At 35.7% G+C, this 26,356-nt stretch overlaps 1 protein-coding gene across 1 annotated transcript in view; it reads right to left on the bottom strand.

Annotated features, from left to right (window-relative positions):
• LOC122753596 (CCR4-NOT transcription complex subunit 9-like) overlaps positions 1-26,356 on the bottom strand; it is a 146,769-nt gene that overhangs the window by 49,633 nt on the left and 70,780 nt on the right.

Below are 26,356 nucleotides of genomic sequence, written 5' to 3'. Positions count from 1 at the left end.
AGTGAATCATCCCTTATGAAAAAGACTTTTTAAAAGGAGAGAATACATAAATAAAACTAACCAATATATTACTTCATTCTGAAACTGTATTCAATATTGCATACCCATAGCTACCCGTCTCTAAAGTAAAGGGTAAAAGCTAAATTGTTTTCTTCTTTTCTCTGAGATTAAGCTTTGCCCAATAATCATAAAACATAGAGTTGTGGTTTTGTTGTCATTGCTATGCCTACAAACAAGGTGAACTTCTAACATTATGAAACATTCTACCTCATCTCTGGATCCTCATTCATTGAAGTTATTCTAGTTATTGTGGATACTTCACTTTGCATCAGTTCATATACAATGTTTTCTCATGCTTCTCTGAAGTCTATATAGTCAACACTTCTTAGAGTGCAGTAATATCCTATCACAGTCATATGTTCAGATTTGGTTAGCCATTCACCACTGCTACTGTGGCAGTTTGGACCCTTTAAGAAGTCATATCTGGGGGCAGCTAGGTGGCGCAGTGGATAGAGCACCGGCCCTGGAGTCAGGAGTACCTGAGTTCAAATCCGGCCTCAGACACTTAACACTTACTAGCTGTGTGACCCTGGGCAAGTCACTTAACCCCAATTGCTTCACTAAAAAAAAAAAAGTCATATCTGTATTACTGCAAGTTTCCAAAATAACCACTGCCTCCTATCTTTCTTTCTTCCCAACCTCTCCTCTCTCTAATCTCTCCTCCCTCTAATTTTTTCTAAGGGACTGTTTGCCTGGTATTTCCTCTTTACTTTTTCCACTTATTAAAATTCTACCCACTAATAGAAGACTATGTGTTATGCTTACTACTTGTGTGACCTTGAACAAGACACGTAAAATCTATAGACTTCAGTTTCCAGGGCTGTTGATTTTATTGTTGTTGTTGTTGTTGTTGTTGTAATTGGGATTCCAAATCATGCCCAGGAGGTCTCGCATGCTACTGTATATAGAGAACAGATATAACTCCAGCTTGATGGAGAACATGCTGAGGCAATTTGATGCTTTATAAATTGGTGAGAGATGGGTTAGAGAGAGATAATGGATAGAGAGGAGAAAAGAAGAGGGGAGAGAAAGAAGAAAGGAGGAGGAAGAAGGAGGGACAGGAAGGAGGGGAGGGAGGGAGATAAGGAGAGAGAGACAGAGAGAGAGGTGAGGAGTAAGGGATATGGGAAGAAAAAAAAAGAGGAAGAAAAGAAGGAGGAGGAAGAGGAGGAAAAAGAGGAGCAGATATATGTCATTCCAAAGATGCTATGAGAGAAACATGGGGAGAGAATAGGTATAGACACGTAGTGTAAGGTAGATCTTCAACATGTCTCTGATTTTCAGCTGGCCTCCCAAAGACTATAAAGTGGACCTCCTTGCATGACATCAAGCCCTCTTTCTTGTTCAAATCTGAGGTCTCATCTTATTCTGCTGAAAAGGGCTTATTCGCTCTTGTGTATTCTACTCTGTATAATATATCCTATTTCTACTTGCTTTTGCTTAGGTAAGTTTGTTTAATCTCTGTTCATTGTTTGTGATCAACATTTGGTGGAAAGGGGCTAAGCTATTGAATATAAGCTGAGGGGCATCTTTCCCCTTAAAGGCAACCAATGAAGTGACTTTTCTTCTAAACCAGACTCTCACCCCTAGATAAATAAAATAAGAAAGGCAGATAGTTATAATTTTAGTGTAATACTCCTCTTGGTAATAGGCAAAGGAAGACTCAAGTGCTGAGCCATACCTCATCTTCTTCCTTTAGAACAGCAATCTCCATTTCCGTTGGGGAAAGTTGGCCAGGTTCCAAAGATATCTATCTATAACATCCATAAGCTACATTTATATGTTTAGACCATCCATGCAGATGTAATTGTCTCACATGGAAAAAATCTTACATGTAATATATTGGTCCCTTCAAATTCTAAACCTATGATCTTTTGTTTATCCTTCAAGGCCCAGATTGGCTCAAATTACATTCATTGTTCAATGCAGCCTTTCTAGCTTGCTTCAGGTCATAGTAATCACTTGCTGTGATGGCCTTCTAGTATATATTATTATAAATACCCTTCATTTTACAATTAACCAATGATTGATTAACTTTTCCTTTTGATTAACATCTCATTTTACTTAGTTCTTTGTGTGTTGTGTACCCAAAAGTTGTTGTTGTTGACTTGTTTCAGTCATATCTGACTCGTTATAACTTCATTTGGGGTTGTCTTGGCAAAAATACCAGAGTAGTTTTCCGTTTCCTTCTCCAGACCACTGTACATATGAGGAAACTGAGGCAAACAGGGTTAAGTGACTTGCCCAGGGTCACACAGTTAGTAGGTGTCTAAGGCTGGTTTTGGACTCATATCTCCATGATTCCAGGCTTGTCACTCTATCCACTGTACTACCTAGCTGCCCCTACCCACCAGTAAGGACCTATAAAGCAAGAACTGTATTTTATATGTTATAGGAATATAGGACCATAGATTTAGATCTAGGTGGGATATTAGAGGTCATTTACTCTACTGGTATCAAACAAATAGAAACAGGGGTCACTAAATTATACATAAAGATTCCTGCCAGCTACATAATGACTTAGAAAACAACATATTAATATTATGTTCTATTATGTTTTTCAGAGTGGCATCTTATGTGTGCTACTCAGGGTTTCTGATGCTAGAAAAGTTTCTAGTACAATAGTCACAGAGAAATGGTCATAGGTAGCCCCTCTAGAGAAGATCACAACCAGAAAACTGTAAAGTACTGAAGTTTGAGGGCTTCAACAAATTATGAAACCATCTACTCAAATAGGTGGAGGAAAACTGTGTCCACATTGTTGAATTCTTGGATTCTGTTCAGTTATTTGTTGAATGCCTACTGTGGGGAAAGTACTATTTTAGACTCCGAGAGTATGAAGACCAAAATAGTCCTGCCCTCAGGATGCTTGCATTTGACATGATATTATATTTTTAAAAGTCTAAGTTTTTCCCTTGATCTTTTTTTCCCAGAAAGAGGAGTTTATCAGTAACCATATCCCAGTATTTCTCTTAGAGAAATCAGTGGGAATACTGGCTATCTTTTAACTCCACAAATGACATAGCCAGTGGGTTAAGTGCAGCTGTCTTTTGAAGCACATTGTGGATGTTACTTGAGAGTTCTCTTTGATCCTAGTCATTTCTCCACAGGCCTGTTTTATTTTCCTCATGACACTTTTTGAGGTAGGGGAAATGCTGGTTGGCCAGAGTGCCTGGCCAAATGCCATGCTAAAGTGGGAGCATGCTAAATGCAGAAGGACTTGGGTGCTGAGCAGATCAAAGAGTCTGTCATATGTTGGCTTCTCAGGACAGTTCAAAGGCCTAAATGGATTCTGGCCTTTAGTCCTCTCTTTTGTTTCTTTGATATCCATGTACAAGTGGCTTCATTCCATCTCTGGCTTTTTTTCCCCTCCTAAATCACCCTTTACCTTCCCCCAGCATATTTTAATGGCCTTTTATCTAATTATCCAAGGAGCTGAGATTGAATGTCAGAGGACCTATGTTCTACTTCTATTTCCAGCGCTGGCACCAACTCAGCGTCTGATTTTTGAATGAGGCACTTGGTGAATCTATTAAAGTGGATGGAGACATGAGGACGTGTGTCTCATGCTGGGGTACAATGTGTCCTCCTCTGTTGAGGCAGGTGCTTGGACTTAAGGGTGGCAGTTTCCATTGGGATCCCTGCCAAGTAAGCCACAGGGATCCCTGGGGGTCAGTGGGCTTCTAAGAAAGGTACATTTGTTCCCTCTTTTTATTCAACTGAGGGATTCTTCCAGAGGAGGCCAGGCCAGCCTGAAACTTCCTGATACCCTTGCAAAGACAGCCGTCACTCTCCCAGCCACCCTATTATTCTTGGCTACACTTCAGGCACACCCTTGCTGTGCATGTACAATAGCAGGAAGGGGAAAGTTCGCAAGTTGGGAGACACAACTTCCCTTGCGTGTTCCCCTGGTGCTACCCCATGTCCCTTTTGGAAGTCCAGTAGGAAGTATAATGCTCACTCACCAACTCCTTTCATATTCTCAGTCAGCTAACTTTTAAGTAGCTTGTGTGGCCATCCCTGAGAAGACTGGATGCTGCTGGTCCGAAGATCATAGTGAATCATAGTTCTTGAGGTAGATGGGACATCAGAGGTTTTCTGATTTAATATTTTCATGTTTTACAAAAGAGGAAACTGAAATTTAGAGACATTAAGTAACTTCTCCAAGGTCACATTGTTAATGTGTTCATTAGAATTTGAACTATTTTCTTCTCTCTTTCCACTATCATAAGCTTATAGATTTAGATCTTGAAAGTAATCTTGGGGGCAGCTAAGTGACACAGTGGATAAAATGCCAGTCCTAGATTCAGGAGGACCTGAGTTCAAATCCAGCCTCAGACACTTGACACTTACTAGCTATGTGACCCTAGACAAGTCACTTAACCCTCATTGCCCTGCTCCCCCCACCTCCCCCCACAAAAAAAGAAAAGAAAAAAAGAAAGTAATCTAAAGGTCATCTAAGCCAATAACATCATTTTACACGTTGAGGCTTAATGAACTTAAATAACATATTCATGGTCATGTAGTTATCTTCTGCCTCTACCATACCACCCTGACTCCACAAGTACCCTTGACAGAGGTATATATTGGCTCCTGTAATTCTCAGTGTGTTTCACCAATCATTGATATTTTATGCCAAGCTAGTTTAATTTCCAAACTAGTCACATTATTATTAGAATGCTTTAATAATAAATTTCAAAATACACCATACAATTATTTTCATATAAGATTTCATGATACTAATTTCCATGCATATGTAATGTCACTGACCTATTTATTCCCTCCATGTGTACAGACTGAAACCCTTCCATGCTTTATCAATCTTTTTGATTCTTGTCTATGTCCTACCCTAGTTCTGTTGGAGAGATTCTTCCACTGTTCTGGAAGACTTCATCCACGTCTTTTGTTGTTGCTCTTGTTGGCTTGTTTGTTTTTCTATTTTGTGAGTAACAAGATAGCACTCAGTCTATCCATCTGTTATCCTCCCAAGCCACATAATGAACCAATATTCCTTCCCAGGCACATATTTATTTGATGATATCTCTTATACCACTCCTAAGTACAGCTTAGCATTCCAGCCAACTTCTAAGTATCATGCAATTCTCCATTGCCTTTGGGTTGTCTTCAACCTTGAATCTTTAGAGATTGTGCAGTTCCAGGATTGGCAACCCTATATTGAAGGAAGGGGAGGGAGTAAAGGAGGAGGAAGATGTTAAAAAGATGATGTTTTTTTTAAAGGATCAATTTTTGCATTAGAAACAACTTGGGCATGTTAGAAGCATTTCCCTAAAGCACCTAGCCCTCTCTTCTTTCTATTAAATTCTGGATTCAGCAGCTGCATTGCCTATCCCAGAAAGATGTACGGGACCTTTAGGATATCTTCTTGACACTGTAAAGGAATTTTCCATCATCAGTATAAGTTTATAGTTAGCGTTGATTGGGTTTGCTTAAGCTTAAACATTACGTGATGATTAGTGAATTGTCCAAATGACAACTATAGCAACTAAGTGACAGAATGAGAACTGGAATACAGGTACATGGTAATACCCCTCCCCCTCTCTTCGTCCTCCCTCCCTGTGATGAAATTATAGATTCTCTGCATGATGGGATTTGTCCTTTTTTCAGCCAGAGGGACAAAATCTTAGAGAGTTAAGCAATCCATTTAAAGTTCACTTCATATGAATGGAGACGTATCAAAATTCTAGCCAGCCTTTAATTCTCACCGCAAATGCTGTCTTCTACCCTAAACCCTCTTCCTGATTTCCCTCTCCTCAGGAGCAAGTAATTTCTCCTCCATCTGGATTCTGAGAATATTTTGTATTATTCCTATGCTATTCTTCATATTTTTTTACATTACTTATTGCTTATTTCATTTATTAGATTGTACATTCCTTGAAAAACAAACAAACAAAAAAGCATGTACCTTTACTAACTCAACCTCTTAGGATTACTTACAATAGCTAGTATGATTCCTTTTACATAATAGCTAATAAATAAATATTTGTTAAATGAACGCACGTTACTTTATGTAATCTAGTGCCCTTTTAATTTTCTTGGTCCTTTATATCCTTTTTAAAAATAATTTAAATTTATAGAATAAAACAAGCATTTCCATAACATAATACAATAAAAAAATGATTGCATGTACAACTGCACTTCTACTATGCACAACTTGCTATTCCTTTTAATATACAACAAAATTATCATGTAAATTTCTTTTTTTTCTTCCCTCCTTCCCCCTACCCTAGAAATGGCCACCTTTAGACACAAAAAGCTTAATATATCTAAAGTGATTCTATATGTACTTCTATTTATCAGTTCTTTCTCTGGATTTGGATAGCATCTTTTGTCTTATGGTCACTTAGTTTATTATCATTTTCTTTAATTCACATTCTAAATTTCTCACTATTCCATTTGGCTTTCTACTCACACTGTCATCACCTTAATTCAGACACTTTTTACATCTCACAAAGACTCCTAATTGATATCCCTGGTTAGTATTATAAGATTTTCAAAGCATTCTACAATTAGTATCTCATTTTATCCCAACAACCACCCTCGGAAGTTGATACTATTATTATCCTCCTTTCATAGATGTCAAAACTGAGGCAGCCAGAGCTGAAATGACTTGCCCAGATAATAAATATCTTAGTCAGAACTTGAACCCAAGGCTTCATGACGCAAACTTCTGATAACTCATTTCTCGTCTTTCTTCAATGAGTTCAATAATTCATTCACAGCTTTTCTCTCCTTCCTAACTAACTCCTACCTCATACTTACTAAAGGATTGCAATATACATATTGACTCTTCCTTAAATACCCTAAGGACTCAGTTCCCCAACCTACTCACTTCCCATGACCTACTCCTCTACTCCACCTCAGCCACACACAAAGATGGCACTTAGCACAGTACCTGTACATTGGTGCTTAATAAATGTGTACTGGTTGATTGATTCTAGGTCCAGGGCTCTATCCACTCTACCTTGTAGCTGCCTCTTCACTCCAATACTTTTTAACACAGGTGCCAGAATCATTTTCCTCACTCTCCAAATTCAGTCTTGTTTTAGAATACCATACAGTTGTGAGGACCAAATTACTTGGAGCTGTGAATGACAAGCTAAGGATTATGTACTTCCCCATGTCAGCAGTACATGGGCACTTAATGTTTTTTAGCATAAGAGGGCCGTGAAACCAATACATAATAGATATTTCTGAATGTCTCAGTGTTTGGAGGAAAATATCAAAAAGTACTATAAAGAATCAAACCAATGCCAACAAGAATATATATATTTTTAATTTGAAAAGACTAGAAGAACTGAATATGTCCTGAATGATTTGTCCAGATAAGAACTAAAATAAATAATTCCATTTTGGTATGGCTCACTTTGAGTAAGTAAATAAATCAATGCATAATCTATGCTCAATGTTAAGCATCAACAAAATGAATTAAAATCATGTTGAAACTGTTTATATTTAAATTAATTTTCACAATAAAATATGCATAAGAACTTGTTAGATTCCCTCTACATAACCCTTAGCTTTCTTAGTGACCTATTCACTTTTCATTCATGTGTTAGCACTTACTGTGTATTTTTTACTTCTGCAATTTTTAATTTTTTTCTTTGTGTTATTTAATAGAGATTTTTCCATATATTTCTTTCTATCACTCATATTCATCAACTTTAAATACATCTTAGTACTCAATCATATTAATACAACAAAATTTATCCAACCATACCTCTATTGTTTCCAGTTTTATTTTGTAGTTACAATGAACATGGCTATAAATATTTTCAAATATATAGTTTAATTTTTTTTTGCAAATCTCCTGAGGGTATGTTCCAAACAATGGAATTATTGAGACAAATGGTATGATTATTTTTGTAACTCTATCAGCATACTGCCAAATTACTTTCACCAAAGAGTCTACCAGTTTGGAATTACACCAGCTATGAATGAGTATGCTTGTTATTCCATAATCCTGCCAGTGTTGATTTTTCTCACCATGAATTACTTTTTCTATACTATAACATATTAAATTGCACTGAAAAGTTGCTTAAGTTTTATTTGCTTGATTTAAAGTGATTATTTTTTTTCTTCAATTTGTATAAATTAACTGTTCATATCCTCTGCCTCTTCATCCCTTGGGGATAGAATTACTCTTTGGCTTTTACCTTTTTGCCATATATACATAGACATAGACATAGACATATACAGGTTTACTTATACATACCCATGTATACATATGTATATATACACATATACATATATATTTAATAAGTCTATTTTTCTTTTTTCATTAATTCCATTTTTATTTGGTCCTTTTTTGGTTTTTGTGTTATGAAGCACATTTATTTTTTCCCTAACAAATTATTCTATTTATTTTGTCAATACAATTTAATTTTCCCTCCAGAAATGCAACAAATATATTGTTTAATATTTGTATATATGTATAAATGTATGTGTGTATTTCTACATTTAAGTCCATGATTCAACAGGGATACATGAACCATTATTTGATAAATAACTACATTTTACTCCTGCCATTTTATTAACCAGTTTTCCCAACTAAAATTTTAAAATAAGCAATCCTATTATGAGGATTTTCCTCTATCATATATTTATCTAATATTAATATTTTCTATTTATCTCTGGTCCATTTCATTTGGGATCACTTCACTTTGAATGCATAAATGAAAATTATAGGTTTAAACCAAATTTTAGTCATAAAATTATATTTTTAATATGCTAGGTCAGTGTATCCCAATTGGTGATATATAGACCCCTGGTAGTCCATAGATTTATTTCAAAGGCTTGAATTTATAAACAAATATTTATTAACATCTTACCAGAAGTATCATAGATTCTGAACTAAAAGGGACCTTAGAGACCCAGTAACCTACCTCATTTTACAGATAAGAAAACTAACGTATAGAGAAGTTAAAGGATGCCCAAGGTCCCCCAGCTAGTAAGTGTCTGTCAGGACTCTAATTCAGAGCTTCCTGAATCACAAGTCCAGAGTCCTATCATATAGGCTACCTTCTATACACTGAAAATTTTCTATACACTGAAACATGTCTTCTATTCACTAAAACATATGATCTACAGACTGAATATATTTAGGCAATGGTGATGAACAAAATATTTCAAAAATATTTAAATGTGTTATATAGTCATAATATTTGTCATTATATATTTTCTCACTCAGTGGATATGGCTGACAATTAGCTTACAAACCACTACTATCTTTTCTCATTTGAGCTTCACAGAAACCTTGTGATATAAAACTGCAATTATTAGTATCAATATTTTCAAGTAAGGAAAGTGAGGTTAGGAGAGGCCATTTGGCTAGCAAGTATTAGAGAACAAAATGCTTCACACATAGTAGGCAAATAAATACTTATTAACTTGAATTAGAGAATTTGAATGGTGGGGGAGCTAGGGGGCACAATGGATAAAGCACTGGCCCTGGATTCAGGAGGACCTGCGTTCAAATCTGGCCTCAAACACTTGACACTTACTAGCTGTGTGACCCTGGGCAAGTCACTTAACCCTAATTGCCTCACAAAGAAGAGAATGAGAGGAGAAGGAGACGGGAAGGAGAGAAGGAGAAGGCGAAGGAGAAGGAGAAGAAAGAAGAAGAAGAAAGAAGAATGACGAAGACAAGAGAAATACAGAAGAAAAAGATGGAGAAGAGAAGAAAGGAAAGAAGAAAGTAGGAAGAAAGAAAAGAGAGTAATTTGATTTTGAATGGCTTCTTCAGGTTCAGGTAGCCTCATATTTTTACTAAGTTAAAAAGGGTTCATTGTGTTGGGAAAACATTGGGAACCAGGGCCTTAGGGAAAAGTTACTATATTAAGAATATGATTGAATATTCAGTGAGGAATGTTTATGTGACAATCAACCTTTAATGTCCTTTGCCTTAGATCCAGATTTTTTCTGTCTGACTTTATTGAAGTATAACTGAATTTTAAGCATTAGGAAAGTCTTTAGCAAGACATCTATCCCTCCCCTCCCCTCCATGAACACCATAGTTCTCTAACAGGTAGCAGGGGAATTAGGCTAGCATGGAAATGGGGAATTGGATGACAGAGGAAAAAACACACACACAATTCATTAAAGAGTAGAAGTTACAGAGAGGTAGATTTAGGCTTAATGTATAGTATAGGGTCCTGATGATGAGCAGGTTATGATTTGTCTGAAGAGGAAAAAGTTTGGGGGTAGGGCAAAGGTCAGCAGGCTTTCATTCTCCTTGAAAAGTCAAATCCTTGTCTTTTGTATGGAGCAGAAAAGTATGATAGAGGAGATTGGAGACAAATTCCTCATTAGTGTCATTTAGCTCATTTTCCATTTAAAAAGGATTAGAGTAATAGGGTTATTTGTCTCATCTAGGGGAATATTGCAAGAATTAAGAAATAAAATGGGTTTCTAATCATAATGTAGATGTGAGCTGAACTGAAGGATTCAGAGTATGACAGTAAAAGAAAGATTAATTCAAAGATGTAAGAAAACACATGTGACTTTAGCTTGGGTTATTGGTAAGTAGCCTGGTTGAATGAAGGGAAAGAGCTTCATAGACACTCACTGAAAGAACTGAGTTGCAACTTTTCCTTTCAGGGAAGAAGCTTATGAATATATTATTATAGCATCTCAAGGGTCCCCTGGCGACACACATTCTCTGCACGTGTGTTCCCCTAAATATGAGTACGTTGGCCATATGTGTCTTCCATGGGCATATGACCCACAAGTGATCCCTAGGTATGTTCCCTCTTCCTATTTGAGAGTGTGTGTGTCTGTGGGAGTGAGCTGAGGGTTTATGAGATGGAATGTTCTGTTGTTACTTTTATTATTATGTTATTTCATATATTATATGTCTTATCATTGAACTGTTTACTCTCTGACTGACTAGTAAAAGTAAACACATCACTGGAGACTTGTGAACTGGTTTGAAAAAGATTCTGGCCCACAAAAGGCTCAGAACCTAGTCATGTTCCTCCATGACTCTTGAGTACTAGAGAAAGGACATATTTTTCACTGATTTGAGATGCTTCAGAATAGAACGGAAGGCCTCGGGTTTTAAACAAATCAAGCTTCCTGATCATGTGTCAGTAGTGGTATAGAAGGGAGTTGAATGTGGGTCCTACATGGCATTGGGGGTGCTTTCCAACACAGATTCCCCACTCTGGGTGGACCTTAAGAAAAGTCAGGCCAGGCTCTATTATTAATAATTTGCTCACAGAACTTAATCTCGTGTATGTATGTGTGTGTGTGTGTGTGTGTGTGTGTGTGTGTGTGTGTGTGTGTGTATAGAGAGAGGGGGGAGGGAGGAATACTATATATAGGATAAATAGGAAATAAAGAGGGAAAGCACTGGAATTAAGAGGAATTAGGAAGGCTTCCTGGAAAAGGTAGGATTTTAGTTGGGATTTAAAGGAAGATGGTTGGGGGTAGTAGAGCAAAGGAGAACATTACAGGCATGGGGGACAGCCATATCAGAGATGTCTGAATCAGAGGTGAAGTGTCTTATTCATGGAATAGCCAGGAGTTCACTAGATTGAAGAATACACATTGGGGAATAAAGTTTAAGAAGACTACAAGGATAGGAGGGGGCAGCCTGAATGTCAAAAAGATAATTTGTATTTGCTCTTGAAGGCAATAAGAAGTCTACTAGAGTTAATCAAGTTGGGTAGGGTGTGTGTGTATGTATGTATGTGTATGTGTTGTGTGTATGTGTTTGTGTGTGTGTGTGTGCATTCAAGCAATCCCAATCAAATTAAATAGAGTTACTATAGAGGTTGCTATGAATTCCATCTCACAAATAATTCTTGATGTTATTTATAAATGTATAACCATGTTGTAAATTCTGTGAGACATAACTTGATATATTCCATTCTATATTGTTCCTCTCCTCTCCTGCTAGGCACTCTGACTCCACGAAATAATTGGGGTCCTATGTCAATTTGCCTCATTTATTGAGAATTCAATTCTAAAACCATCATTTATTAGTCACCTCTTTTGTGATAGGTATGAGTGAGATGAGCATGAGTGAGAAGAACAAAAACAAAACACAAAAGAAGCTCCTGCCCTCAGGGAACATGCATTCTATTGGAGGAATACAACATAGATAGATGATGGATAGATTAGATAGATAGATAGGATAAGTGCTAAGGGAATAGCACCTATGGACAGGGTAGAGGAGAGCAAGCATTTATTAAATATCTACTACCTGTCAAGAGCCATGCTAAGTACTTTACAAATATGGTCTTGTGATTATCATATCAAGCTTGAGAGGTGGGTGTTATTTTTATCCATATTTTTAAATTGTGAAAAAACCAGGGGGACGGGAGTTTAAGTAACTTTCCCATGGTCACACAGCCATTAATGTCTGAGGCTAGATTTGAAATCAGGTCGTTACGGAATTCAGATTCTGTGCTGTATACACTGTGTGATCTAACTGCCTCTAGACTAGAAGAATCTTAGGAACTGACTGTCACTATTCTTTGTGAGAATTCTTAGGACAGAATATAACAAGTCCTTATGAGAATTCTACCACAGTTCTTTGCATCTCCTACTATCTCGTCACAGGGCTTGCATATAGTGTTCATGAAACATATTCTGGTTCGCATTTATAGGAGGAAATTAGATTATCATTGTATGATTTGCTTTTCACATTGCTTTATTTCTTTTTTCTCTTTTAAACTTTTCTTTTGTTTTATTTCAATATTAGAATTTTATTTTTCCCAAATTACATGTAAAATACAAATTTTGACATCAATTTTTAAAACTCTGTGTTTCCAAATTCCCTTCCTCCCCTCTCTCTATACCCCCAACCCAAAGAACTCAAGCCATTCAATATAAGCATACATGAGCAGTCGTGACAAAACATTTCCACATTAGACAATATTGTCAAAGAAAACAGACAAAATACAAAACTTCAGATAAAGGAACTTACAAAAAAATTATGCTTCAATCTGTATTCAGATACTATCAGTTCTCTCTCTGTAGATGGACTGCATTTTTCATAAGACCTCAGGAGTTGTCTTGGAACATTGAATTGCTTGAAAATAACCAAGTCATTCACAGCAGTTCATCTTACAATACAGCTGTTATTTTGTATATAGTCCATTTCACATTGAATCAGCTCATGTAACTTTTCCAGTTTTTCGGATAGCATTCTGCTCATCATTTTTTATAGTAAACTACATTTGTGTAGTGCTTTATAGGGATGATTTCCTTACAATAAACCCATGAGGTTGATTATTTGCAACAGGTAATAGATCACATTTTTATAGTACCTTATACCTGACAAAGAATTTTCTTCACAATAGCCAAGCCAATGTTAGGACCATACATTTTTCATCATCAATGAATCATCATCCATCAATCCTCCTCATCATCATTCAATTCTCATCTTCATCAATCAATCCTCATCCATCAATTCTCATCTTTATCCAATCATCTTCAAACCATCAGTCATCATCCTTATCCCGTGCTCATCCTCATCATCCTCGTCATCATCATGTTACATTACTCTTGCCTTTGCTTCATCATTTTACCGTTACTATTATTAAGTGTTTCCCTCCATCCTATTCCCTCTCAGTGATATTAACTCTATTTTCTACCTTCTTTCACCCTATCCCTCCTCAAGCGTGTTTTGATTCTGATTGCTCCCTCCCCCACTCTGCCTTCCCTTCTTTCACCTTCCCTTCTTATCCCCTTCCCCTCTTACTTTCCTGCAGGGTTAGTTGGATTACTCCACCCAATTGAGTGTGTATTTTCTTCCCTCCTTGAGCCAACTCTGATGAGATTAAAGTCTTTGAGCCAATTCTCATGAGTATAAAGCTCATTCACTGCCTCACTCCTCCCCCACCTCTCCCCCCACTCCATAAGCCCTTTCTTGCTTCTTTCATGGGAGATTTCACCCATTCTGACTCTCCTCTTCTCTCTTCCCCAGTGCAATCCTCTCCCCCCTCAATTTTACCCTAAAGATGTCATCATGGGGCAGCTAGGTGACACAGTGGACAAAGTACCTGTCCTGGACCAGGAGGATCCGAGCCCAAATCTGGCCTCAGACACAAGACACTCACCACTTCCGCAACCCCAGGCATGCCATCCATCCCTGACCACCCCACAAAAAAAACCTGATAAATGAAAAAGAAATGTTTTACATATATCATCCCTTCATAATCAATTCCCATCTGTGCCCTCTGTCTAAATTTATTCCTATCTTCTGCCTTAATACTGAGAAAGTTCTTATGAGTTAAAGGTATTGTTTTCCCATGTAGGAATGTAAACAGTCTAAATTTTTAACATGCCTCATGATTTCTTTTTCCTGTTTACCTTTTTATGCTTCTCTAGGGTCTTGTATTTGAAAATCAAATTTTCTGTTCAGTTCAGGTCTTTTCATCACCAGTACCTGAAAGTTCTCTTTTTAATTGAAGTCCCATTTTTCCTCTGAAAGATTATACATAGTTTTGATGTGTAGGAGATTCTTGGTTGTAATCCCAGTTCCTTTGCCCTCTGGAATATCATACTCTATGCTTCCTATGTCTTACTCATTGATTACAAGTAACTTTTATTCCCACTAATTGATATGTTTCCAAACACAACAAGAATTTCAAATAGGTAGTATAAGCATTATTAACCTTAATTTTAGAGATTAAAAAAAATTGTCTGTCAATCAACAAGCATTTATTTGGAACTTTTGTGCCAGGCACTGTGATAAATGCTGAGGATACAAATCACAACAAAAAATAGTCCCTCCTCTCATGGGTTTCACAGTATCCTCTGGTTTTCTGGGAGTTTAGGTACAGATCCAGCCCACGCCTTTTTACAGACTACAGCATTAAGGCCAAGATAACATGTGTGACTTATCAAAGGCCACCATCCAGTAAGTGGCTGGTTCAGAATTTAGAGCCATGTCCTCTGAATCTCAAGCCAGGGCTCTTTGTACAAGGGAATTATTTCACTATATTTTAAATAGTTCATTATTGCAAGTTCTCCAATCCTCCTGGACTGATGTTCACTGTATAATTTAAGGACATGAGATCCTTCCCATTCTGAATGGTCTGAGATCTATTCTTGAAGGATGCTGTGTGCATCTCACAAAGTGCTCATCTTTTCTTTTCTTCTCTAGTATATATTGAAAGATGAAGAAATAACTTTACACCAAGGTTCCAAAAATTCTGACATCTCTTTGGTGAGGAATCATTTAATATACACATAATATCTGCATATTAGTCATATTTTTCAAGGTTTTATTTTTAATGAGTTAGCACAGTGTTTATAATGGGTTCCCTAGGATAGGAATAGATAAAAAATATTCCTTGGTATAATACTCAGGGCAGTTAGATTTGGGAAATATTGAGAAAGAATATTTTTATAGCCACATTTTGTCCTAGGCAGGGCCTGCCTATATCCATATAAAGCAGTCCCAGATCTTTAAAGAGATAAGGATAATTTTCATGCTGAGGTTAAATCTACCTACATATATTTTGAATCTTATTGCTTATAAATCATTTATCTTTTCATACCATCTCCAGGGATGAAACCAGCTGCTCTACTAACTTCTGACCACTTGGAATGTTTGGGGATAGGCAATGTGATTTGGTCCATTGCATATTAGACTTGGGAGTAGGAGAACTGACATCAAATTTGGAGTCAGGTGACCTTGTTGCAAATCTCACTCGGGCAACTTATGAAATCTTGGACAAGTCACTTAATTTCTTTGTGGCTAAGTTTCCTCACCTATAAAAACATGTAGCTAGAGTCAGGTAGACAACATTCTGAGTTCAAATCTGACCTCAGATACTTACTAGCCATATGATCCTTGGTAAATCCTTAACCCTGTTTGCCACAGTTTCTTTATATATAAAATAAGCTGGAAAAGGAAATGGCAAACCACTCCAGTATCAGCAGCAAGAAAACACCAAATGTCATCACAAATAGACATCATTGAATGACTATAACAAGTGAATAGAGGGAATCTAAAATTTTCTCTTTAATCTGTAATTTCTATATGAAAGTCTTACCCTGGACTTCCATGAGCAGAGCCAAGATGACAGAGTAAAAGAAGTCACTTGAATTCTTCCAATACTTCTCTCCAAACAAATTTAAAATAATGGCCCAAATTAAATTCTAGAATGGCAAAGCCAGCAAAAGGTCAGGGTGAGATTCGTTCAGCCCAAGACAATTTAGGAGGTTGGAAGGAGAAATCTGTGACACAGAGGTGTTGCTTACACCAGAGTCCTAGTAATAGGAATACATATTGTCAAAAGAAAAAGCAGGAGCTTTGGGAGTTCTTCAGCTAGAGACAGTAAGGAAATCTGGTAGCTGGTTTGAAAGAAATTAAGGGAAAATCTTGTGTTAGCACTACATGCAGTACTGGGAGCTATTTGGGAACTTCATTGCCCAGATCCCCTTCTGGATCACAGGTCAAGTGTGGAAAGGAGTAATTCTTGTCAAGAAGGGGGAACTGATGGCATCTAGGTGGTGCAGTGAATAAAAGCACCAGCACTGGATTCAAAAGTAAGTATCTGAGTTCAAATCTGGCCTCAGACACATGCCACTTTCTACCTGTGTGACCCTCAGCAATGTAAGGAATTAATTGTCATTTGTGGTAACTCTCATTGCCCTGCCAAAAGAGACAGAGAGAGAGAGAGAGAGGGAGAGAGAGAGAGAGAGAGAGAGAGAGAGAGAGAGAGAGAGAGAGAAGGGAGCAACCTGAGGAAAAATATTGTTTTCAGTCACAGGGATGAGCAGCACTGAGGAGCAATATCATTTCTGATCCCAAGAGAATAAGGGCCCTGAGGTGCAATATCACTTCTGTACTCAAAGAAGCAAGGATCCTGAGTAGCAGTATCAATTGTAATCCCAGGAAATCAGGTACCCTTCCTGGTAAGGACCAGAATGTAGACCAGGAGAGCAGTTACCACAACCCTTGGAAGCAGCAAAAACTTCCAAACCCTAAGAACTCGCTATCAAAATAGCAAAGCAAAAAAACTTGAATCATGGGACAGTGCCCCTCCACCAACCCCCTTCCAGGAACAGAGGCTGGAAAATGAGCAAATAACAACAAAAGGACCCAATCATAAAAAGCTACTCTGGTGAGAGAAAAACCAACACACAATGTCAGAAGAAAACAATTAAGTCAAAAAAAACTAAAAGCAAAGCCTCAAAGACAAAATATGCATCTGACACAAAGACCATCAAGTATTCCTGGAACAGTGAAAAATGATTTTCAAAAATAAATGCATGTGGGGCAGCTAGGTGGCACAGTGGATAGAGCACTGGCCCTGGAGTCAGGAGGACCTGAGTTCAAGTAAGGCTTCAGACACTTAACACTTATTAGCTGTGTGACTCTTGGAAAGTCACTTAACCCCAATTGCCTCACCAAAAAAAAAAAATGCATGGTAGAGGGAAAGTTAGGTAAAGAAATGAGAACAAGAGAAGAAAACTATGAAAAGACAAGTAACAGCTTGAGGAAAGAGGCTCCAGAAATACTGAAGAAAATAATACCTTAAAAAAGAAAAAAATGGCCAAATACAAAAAGTAAAGAAAAAAAAAAGTACAAACTTTCAACCATGAAAATAACTCGTTAAAAAGTAGAATTGGCTGAATGAAAAAAAATAGGTGTACAAAAACTCAGTGAAGAAAAAAAAAGTACTTAAAATTAGAATGGGGGCAAGTAGAGGCTAATGATGGCATGATATAAGAAGAAATAAAGAACAAAGGGGCAAAAAAGAAAAGAAAATTTGAAATGTCAAATTGAAAAACAAATGACCTAGAAAATAGATGGAGGAAAGATAATTTAAGAATTATTGTACTGAAGGTATGTTGGAAAACTAGGACACTAATCCATTGTTGGTAGAGTTATGAACAGATCCAACCATCCTAAACAGCAATTTGGAACTATGCCCAAAGGGCTATAAAACTGTTCTACCCTTTGATCCAGCAGTACCACTGTGAGGTTTATATCCCAAAGATATCCCTAAAAGGAGAAAAAGACCTATTTCTACAAAAATATTTATAACAGATCTTTTTGTGATGGCTATGAATTGGAAATCAAAAGAATGCCAATTAATTGGGGAATGGCTAAACAAACTGTGGTATATGATGGTGATGGAATATTATTGTGCTGTAAGAAATAACAAGCAGAATGATTTCAGAAAGGCCCAGGAAAACGTCTTTGAACTAGTGTATAGTGAAATGAGGAGAACATTATGCATAGTGACAGCAATGTTGTTTGACAAAGAACTGTGAATAACTTAACTATTCTCAGCAATACAGTGATCTAAGACAACCCCAATGGACTAATGTTGAAGCATACTATCCACCTCCAAAGAAAGAGCTGATATTGAATGAAGACAGACAGGAGCATGATTTTTTCACTTTCTTTCATTTTTTTCCCTTTTATTTGAGTTTTCTTCTTCAAAATGAATAATATGGTAATTTTTTACATAATTGCACATGTATAACCTGTATCTGATTGCTTGCTCCCACATGGAGTGAGGACGGAAGAGAGGGAAGGAGGTATACAACTTGGAGATTAAAACTTTAAATAATAATGTCTATTATTTTGAAAAAAATTATTGTATTATCTAAAAGCCATGATGAAAGAGCCTAGTCATCATATTCTAAAAAATTCTTAAGGAAAACTGCCCCAATAAGTGAGAACAAGAACATAAAATGGAACTTAAAAAAAAATCTACCAATGGCCACCTGAAAGATATTCCAAAATGAAAACTCTCAGGAATATTATAGCCAAATTCTATAGCTCACAGGTAAAGGCAAAAATGCTTCAAGCAGCCATAAAGAATTGTTTTGCATAATTGCACATATATAACATATACTTGATTTCTTACCACCTCAGGGAGAGGAGAGAAGAGGGAGAGAATTAGGGATAAAACTTGGAACACCAACTTTAAATAAAAATGTTAATATTAAAAAAAACCAACAAACAAATAAATTAAAAAGGAAATAAAAATGAATGCTGAAAATTATCTTTACATGAAATTGGGAAGAAAATAAAATACTATTAAGTGAAAAGAAATCACAGAATTCCCTCCACCTCCCCCCCAAAAAGAAACCATTCAAAGACGATGGAGTCACATTCAAGATCACAGATTTAGCAACTACCACATTAAAGGATCAGAGGGCTTAGAATATTATATACTGGAAGGGAAAAGAACTTGGATTACACATATGAATAACCTTCCCATCCAAATAGTATAATGCTTCAGGGTAAAAAAATTGGATATTTAATGGAATAGAGAATGTTCAAGCATTCCTGATGGAAAGACCAGAACTGAATTTTAAAAATTGGACTTTCAAATACAAGAGTCAATAGAAGTATGAAAAAGGCAGGGGGCGGCTAGGTGGCAGAGTGGATAAAGCACCGGCCCTGGATTCAGGAGTACCTGAGTTCAAACCTGGCCTCAGACACTTGACACTTACTAGCTGTGTGACCCTGGGTAAGTCACTTAACCCCCATTGCCCCGCAAAAAAAAAAAAAAGGAAAAAGGCAAACATAAAAGAGAAATCATAAGTGTCTCAATAAGGCTAAATAATTTATTTTTTATATGGGAAGATTATACATGTAACCTCTAAGAATTGTACCATTATTAGGGAAAATGAGAGTGATGCAAGACAATCATGAAAAAAGTCAACAGCTAGGTAAAGGAGATTGAAAAAGAAATACTGAAGATATTTAAAAATAGATTAGGCCAAATGGTAAAAGAGGTACAAAATGTCAATGAGGGAATGAAGGCCTTGAAAAACTGATTTAGCCAAATGGAAAAGGAGGTACAAAAGCTCATTGAAGAAAATAATTCCTTAACAATTAGAATTGAACAAATGGAAGCTAATGACTTTATGAGAAATCAAGGAACAATAAAACAAAAACAAAAGAATGAAAAAATAGAGGGCAATGTGAAATCCCTCATTGGAAAAACAACTGACCTTGAAAATAGATCCAGAAGACATAATTTGAAAATTATTGGACTACCTGAAAGCCATGATCAAAAAAAAAAAAAAAAGAGTTTAAGCATCATCTTCCAAGAAATTGTCAGGGAAAATGCCCTGATATTCTAGAACTAGAAGGCAAAATAGAAATTGAAAGAATCCATCAATCACCTCCTGAAAGAGATTTCAAAATGAAAACTCCTAGGTATATTATAGCCAAATTTCAGAGATCAAAGAGAAAATACTGGCAGTAGTCAGAAACAATTCAAGTATTGTGGAGCCACAGTCAGGATGACACAAAATTGAGCAGCTTCTACATTAAAGGATTGGAAGGCTTGAAATATGACATTCTGGAGGGCAAAGAAATGGGATTACAACCAAGAATCACCTACCTAGCAAAACTGTGTATATTCCTTCAGGAGAAAAATTGGCATGCAGTGAAAGAGAGGACTCCCATGCATTCTTGATGAAAATATCTGAGTTGAACAGAAAATTTGACTTTCAAATACAAGACTGAAGAAAAGCATAAAAAGGTAAATAGGAAAAAGAAATCATAAGGGATATTAAAAGGTTAAACTATTTACATTCCTACATGGTAAAGTGATTATTGTAACTCATAAGAATTTTCTCATTATTAGGGCAGCATGATGGAATATATATAGACAGAGGGCACAGATCAAAACAATTTCAGGTTAGGGTTCATACCTATTGGACTGAATAACAGAACAGCAGAAGAAAATGACAAATGTAGGGAATGTGAGGAAAATGAGACAATACACTATTGGTGGAATTGTAAACTGATTCAACCATTCTGTAAAAGAATTTGGAACTATGGCCAAAGGGTTAACAAAAACAAGCATACTCTTTAACATAACAGTACCACTACTAAATCTGTATCCAAAAAGAGATAAAAAACAAAAAAATATTAAGGGACATATATGTATAAAAATATTTATAGCAGCTCTTTTTGGGTGGCAGAGGTTTGGAAATTAAGGGGATGCTCCTCCATTGGGTAATGGCTAAACAAATTGTGCTATGTGATTATGATAGAACATTATGGTGCCATAAGAAATGATGAGGAGGATGCTCACAGAAAAACATGGGAAGACTTATACGAGCTGATGCAAAGCAAAATGCACTGTGTACAAAGTAACAGCAATATTGTAAGATGATCAGCTGTGAATGACTTGGCTATTCCCAGCAATACAGTTATTCAAGACAACTCTGAACGACTTAAGATGAAAAATGCTATCCATTCCCAGAGAAAGAATTGGTGGTTTCTGAATATAGATTGAAACATAATTTTTTAACTTTATTTTTCTTAAGGATTTTTATCTGTTTTCCTTTACAACCTGACTAATATAGAAATGTTTTGCATAACTACACATGTATAACTTATATTGAATTGCTTGCCTTCTTATGGGAAGACGAGGGAAGCAGGAGAGAAGAGAATCTGGAACACAAACTTTTGAAAATGAATGTTTAAAAAGAGTTTTTACATGCAATTGAGGGAAAATTCTAAATAAACAAAAAAAAAACAACAAAAAAAATTGCATTAAAAATGGATGAGTAAGAAAGAAGGATGTCCTGAGAGAAGGCAGAAGGAAGAAGGAGACAAATTATCTCACATAAAAGAGGTATGTAATGAAGGGGCTTTAAAGTGGAGGGGGAAATGGTGGGGAAGTTGGCTATGCTGGAACTTCATTGTCATCTAAATTGGTTCAAAGAAGGAGTATGAAGGATGTTATAAGTTAGTTAAGGGGGAATAGGAAGATTTACCTCCCAGATCTATGGATAAAGTGAGAGTTCATTACCAAACAAGAGATAGAGAGGATCATGGAGAGTAAAATGTAAAATTATTACTATATGAAATTAAAACATTTTTGCACAAAATCTTATGCAGCTAAAATTTTTAAAAAGCAGAAAACGGGAAATTTAGATCAAGTTTCTCTGAAAAGTTCTCATTTCTCAAACAAATAGTGAATAGAGTCAAATATATAAAAATAAGAGCCATGCTCCAATTGATTACTGATCAAAGAGTATGAAAAGACAGTTTTTAGAAGAAATGACAGCTATCCAAAGTTACATAAAAATGCTGTAAATCACAGTTGATTAAAGAAATGAAAATTGAAACAATTCTGAGATATCACCTTGCAACTAACAGATTAGCTAACATGACAGAAAAGGAAAATGCCAAATGCTGGAGAGGATGTGGAATAATTGGAAGTGGAAGTGATATACTTTAAAAATAATTATTAAAAACACCAAGGTGGGTTGGCCGACTGGGCTAACCCACTAATACACTTTTGGTGGAAATGTGAAGTGATATCAGTGTTCAGGAGAATAATTTGGCACTATGTCCAAAGACATAAAATAAAATTGTGCATACCCTTTGACCCAGCAAAACCACTACCAGATTTGTATCACAAATGGTTAAAAGAAAATGGAAAAGGATCTATATGTATGTATCTGAATGTGTGTGTGTGTATATAAAGTATATATATATATATATGTATATATATATATATATATACACACACACACATGTGTGTTTATGTGTCTCTATATATGTGTGTGTGTATAGCAGCTCTTTTCGTAGAAAAAGAATTGGAAATTGAGATTATTTGGGCAATGACTGAATAAATGTTGGTAAATGTTTATCATAGAATACTATTGTGCTATAAGAAATAATGAGTAGGATGGTTTCAGAAAAATCTGGGAAATATATGAACTGATATGAAATGAAGTGAACAGAAGTAGGAAAGTATTGTACACAAGAGCGGCAATATAATAATGATGATCAACTGTGAAAGACTTAGCTAATTTGATCAATACAATGAATCATGATAATTCCAAAGACCCATGACAAAAAATGCTATATCCTCTAGAGAGAGAACTAATGAACTCTGAGTACAGTCTGAAACATACATTTTTCAAAAAACTTTCATTTCCTTTTGTTTTTGAGTGTTTTTTCTCTTGAGACATAGCTAAAACACAAATGTGTTTTTCATGACTTTACATAGATAATCAATATATTACATAGCTTTTCAATAAGTATAAGTGAGCAGGAGGGAGAAAGAGAATATGGTACTCAAAATTTTAAAATATTAATGTTATTTTAAAATTTTAATTGGGGAAAATTTAATGAAAGAAATAAAATATTACAAAGAAAAAAATCATTTTATTTGTTTCAATCCAATATTCTTGTTTAAAAAAAGATATTTTTGAGTTCCAACCCTATAAACTATTTCAAGATATTTAATGGATGGTCCACAAATCACATACAACCCACAATACTATAGTGTCAGGAACCAGATTAATATGTAATTGGTAAATATTTAACAAAATAAATAAAATTTTATTAAAATATGGGCAACAGTACATTTTTAAAGATATACATATATATATATAATATATACATATATACACATCCCACAAGAATTCTTAAGTTTAGATTTAATTTGAGGCCATATTAAGTGTGGCCTCATTTCAATTTGAATTTGATAGTCTGATTGTGTTAGAAATCCCTTTCTGTTTAGTGCATTCTGAAAATTTGATCTCTACTAAGTATACTTTTTCCTATTAAATTGGGGAAAAAACTTAAATAGCACAGGCCTGAATACCCTGATAGAGAGCACCTTCCAAGTTGACTTTAAACTTGATGTCAATTCTTTAAAAAATTCTATAGCAGATCATTATTAACATTTTTGCTGAATTTCTAGATTCAGAAGAAGGAATTACAAAGTATGAGTATGTCTTCATCAAGAGCAGCTCATAGAAATCCAGCCTCATTTCATTTTTGGCAGGATTTCATTACTGGCATAGGAGTTGAATGTTGTAGATATAAATTGTAGCAAAATTTGGGGCAATAAATCTCATACTGTTTTTGGACAGAAATGGAGAAATATGGTTTAGATGATCATACAACCAGATTAATTCAGAACTGATTGGATGGCCCAGATTAGAATTAATGGTGGGTCGATTATTAACTTTTCAGGAAGTTTCCAGGGTAAATTTGGCTTTGTGTGGATTAAAAATTAATCATTGATTTAAGTAAAGGCATAGATATAACCATCATTTTTTTGAAATAAGACAGAGATGAGGTGAATACCTAACACACTGGATGACAGTCAGGATCCAAAAGGATCTAGAAAAACCAAAGTGTTGGGCTACATCTAATAAGATGAACTTCAATAAAGAAGAGGAAGGAGAAAGGAACAAGCATTTTAACACACTTTCTGTGTGCCAGACACTCTACTAAGTGCTTTACAAATATCTCACTTGATTCTTGATAAATACCTTAGGTACAAAAAAAAAATCAACTTTACTTTTATAATATGAACAGGTATGGGTAGATAGCAGCTATTCTGGAAAAAAATCTGTAGGGTGTAGTGGCCAGAAAGTTCTTTTCGAATCATCTGTATGATGTGGCAGTCAAAAATATCAGTTAATCTTAAACTGCATAGAGCTTGGAATCCAGGAATAGAAAGGTGTTAATCCTACTGGACTATTCCCTTACTTTCTGGGTTTAAAAGGCATTGATAATGTAGACAGTAGTCCAGAATTAGGCAGACACAATAAGAAAAGGTCTTGAGTTCCTGTCATATGAGGATCACTTGAAGGAACTTGTTTTAATTACTCTGGAAGGGAAAAGACTCAGCAGAGACATGGTGTCTTTCCAGTATTTGAAAGGAATTCACATAGAAAACCAATTAGATTTGTCCCATTTTGTCCCAGAGAGCAGAACCAGGATCGATGATTGAAAGTTGAAGAGGCAATTTTCTACTTATTGTCAGGAAAGAATTTCTTAACAATTAGAGCTCTCCAAAAGAAGAATGAGCTGCCTCAAGAGGTGATGGCTTGCCTGTCCTTCAAATCTTCAAGCTTCAAGCATTGATCATTGTTTGAGTAGGTTACCTAAGAATCTTCTTTTTTTTTTTTTTTGGTCTATGAATTGAACTATATGCCCAGTACAGTCCTTTCCAACTCTTATATAATTTGATTCTTTAAGCCGTTAATTATTACTCATTGAATTCATCTTTTCAACCAGTTCTCCATGCAAAAAATTGCACCATTGCCTTTCCCAACTCTCTCCATCTTTTCTGCTATGATATGAGAAATCTCATTAAATGTTCGGCTAAAATCTAGGTAAGCTACATCTTCAACATTCCCCTGTTCTACTGGTAACCCAATCAAGAAAGTAAATAAAATGTTTGGACAATAACTGTTCTTAACAAAGTCATGATTGATTTTTGCAATCTATTTCCTCTGAAAAACATTCTCTGACCATTTCTTTAATAATATATTCTAGAGTTTTGTTGGGAATAAAGATCAATCACACTGGCCTATAGTTTGCAGGCTATATCCTTTCCCCACCATTTAAAAATTGGCATAACATTTGCCTTTGTCCAGTCTTATAGCATCCCTCCTATTCTTAATGATTGTTTAAACATAGAGATAGTTATAGTGACTCAGCAATCTCATCTTCCATTTGTTGTTGTTGTTTTTTTTTTTCATTATGTATATATGTGTGTAGGTCAATGGGGCAAAGTAACTTGAATTTACCAAGGTCAGCTTGGTATACTTTTGCTATCTCCTTACTTTTCTTGTGTATAACATCCTCATTTCTTTTGTTGCTTATGGTAGTATTAGATTTTTGTTGGTGTTGTCCTATAATTTATATTAAAAAGTTAATTTTCTTTGGTAAATAGGAATTGAAACATTTTTTGGGACAGATCAACATAGAAATTTCTTTTATTTTACTCTGTGTGGTTATGTTAAAGCAGTTTTGTTTTTCTAATGGGGGAGAGTAGGAGGGAGATAATTGTTTTTGTTAATTAAAAAATAATTTTAAAAGAAAATAAAGCAAAACATGGAATGAACTACTTTGTCATTTTTCTCTGCTGTCCAGAGTCATCATCTTATATATCCAAACAGCTTCAACATCATGTTTGTTTTTCCTCTTTTCTCCAAAGTAGCTTTAAAACAAACAACTGAAAACTGTTTTTCTCTTTCTCAGATAAGTATGAACTTTAACTCCCTTCCCACTTATGATACCATATATTTGCATAAATGATGTTACCTTCTCTTTCATTTTTTTTGTATATATCATTTAAGAAAATTTAAATTGTTTGGTAAAGTCTCTGTATGTCTTAATCTTGTTATACAACTCATACTTTTCCTCTTCTTCAGAATCTGAGTTCCTCATCTCTCCTGGACTGATTTCCCCCGTAAAATTTTAGTATAAAAGGGTCTGTCTGTCCTCTGAACCCTTTAAAATGTGCTCTTTGGGAAAGATGGGGTGCATGTCAGGTTTTGCTCATGATTCTTCTCT

Source organism: Dromiciops gliroides, chromosome 1 (genome assembly GCF_019393635.1).
Source record: "Dromiciops gliroides isolate mDroGli1 chromosome 1, mDroGli1.pri, whole genome shotgun sequence".
In the NCBI taxonomy this organism is placed as follows: Eukaryota; Metazoa; Chordata; class Mammalia; order Microbiotheria; family Microbiotheriidae; genus Dromiciops; species Dromiciops gliroides.
This window is presented reverse-complemented; position numbering and strand designations above follow the sequence as displayed.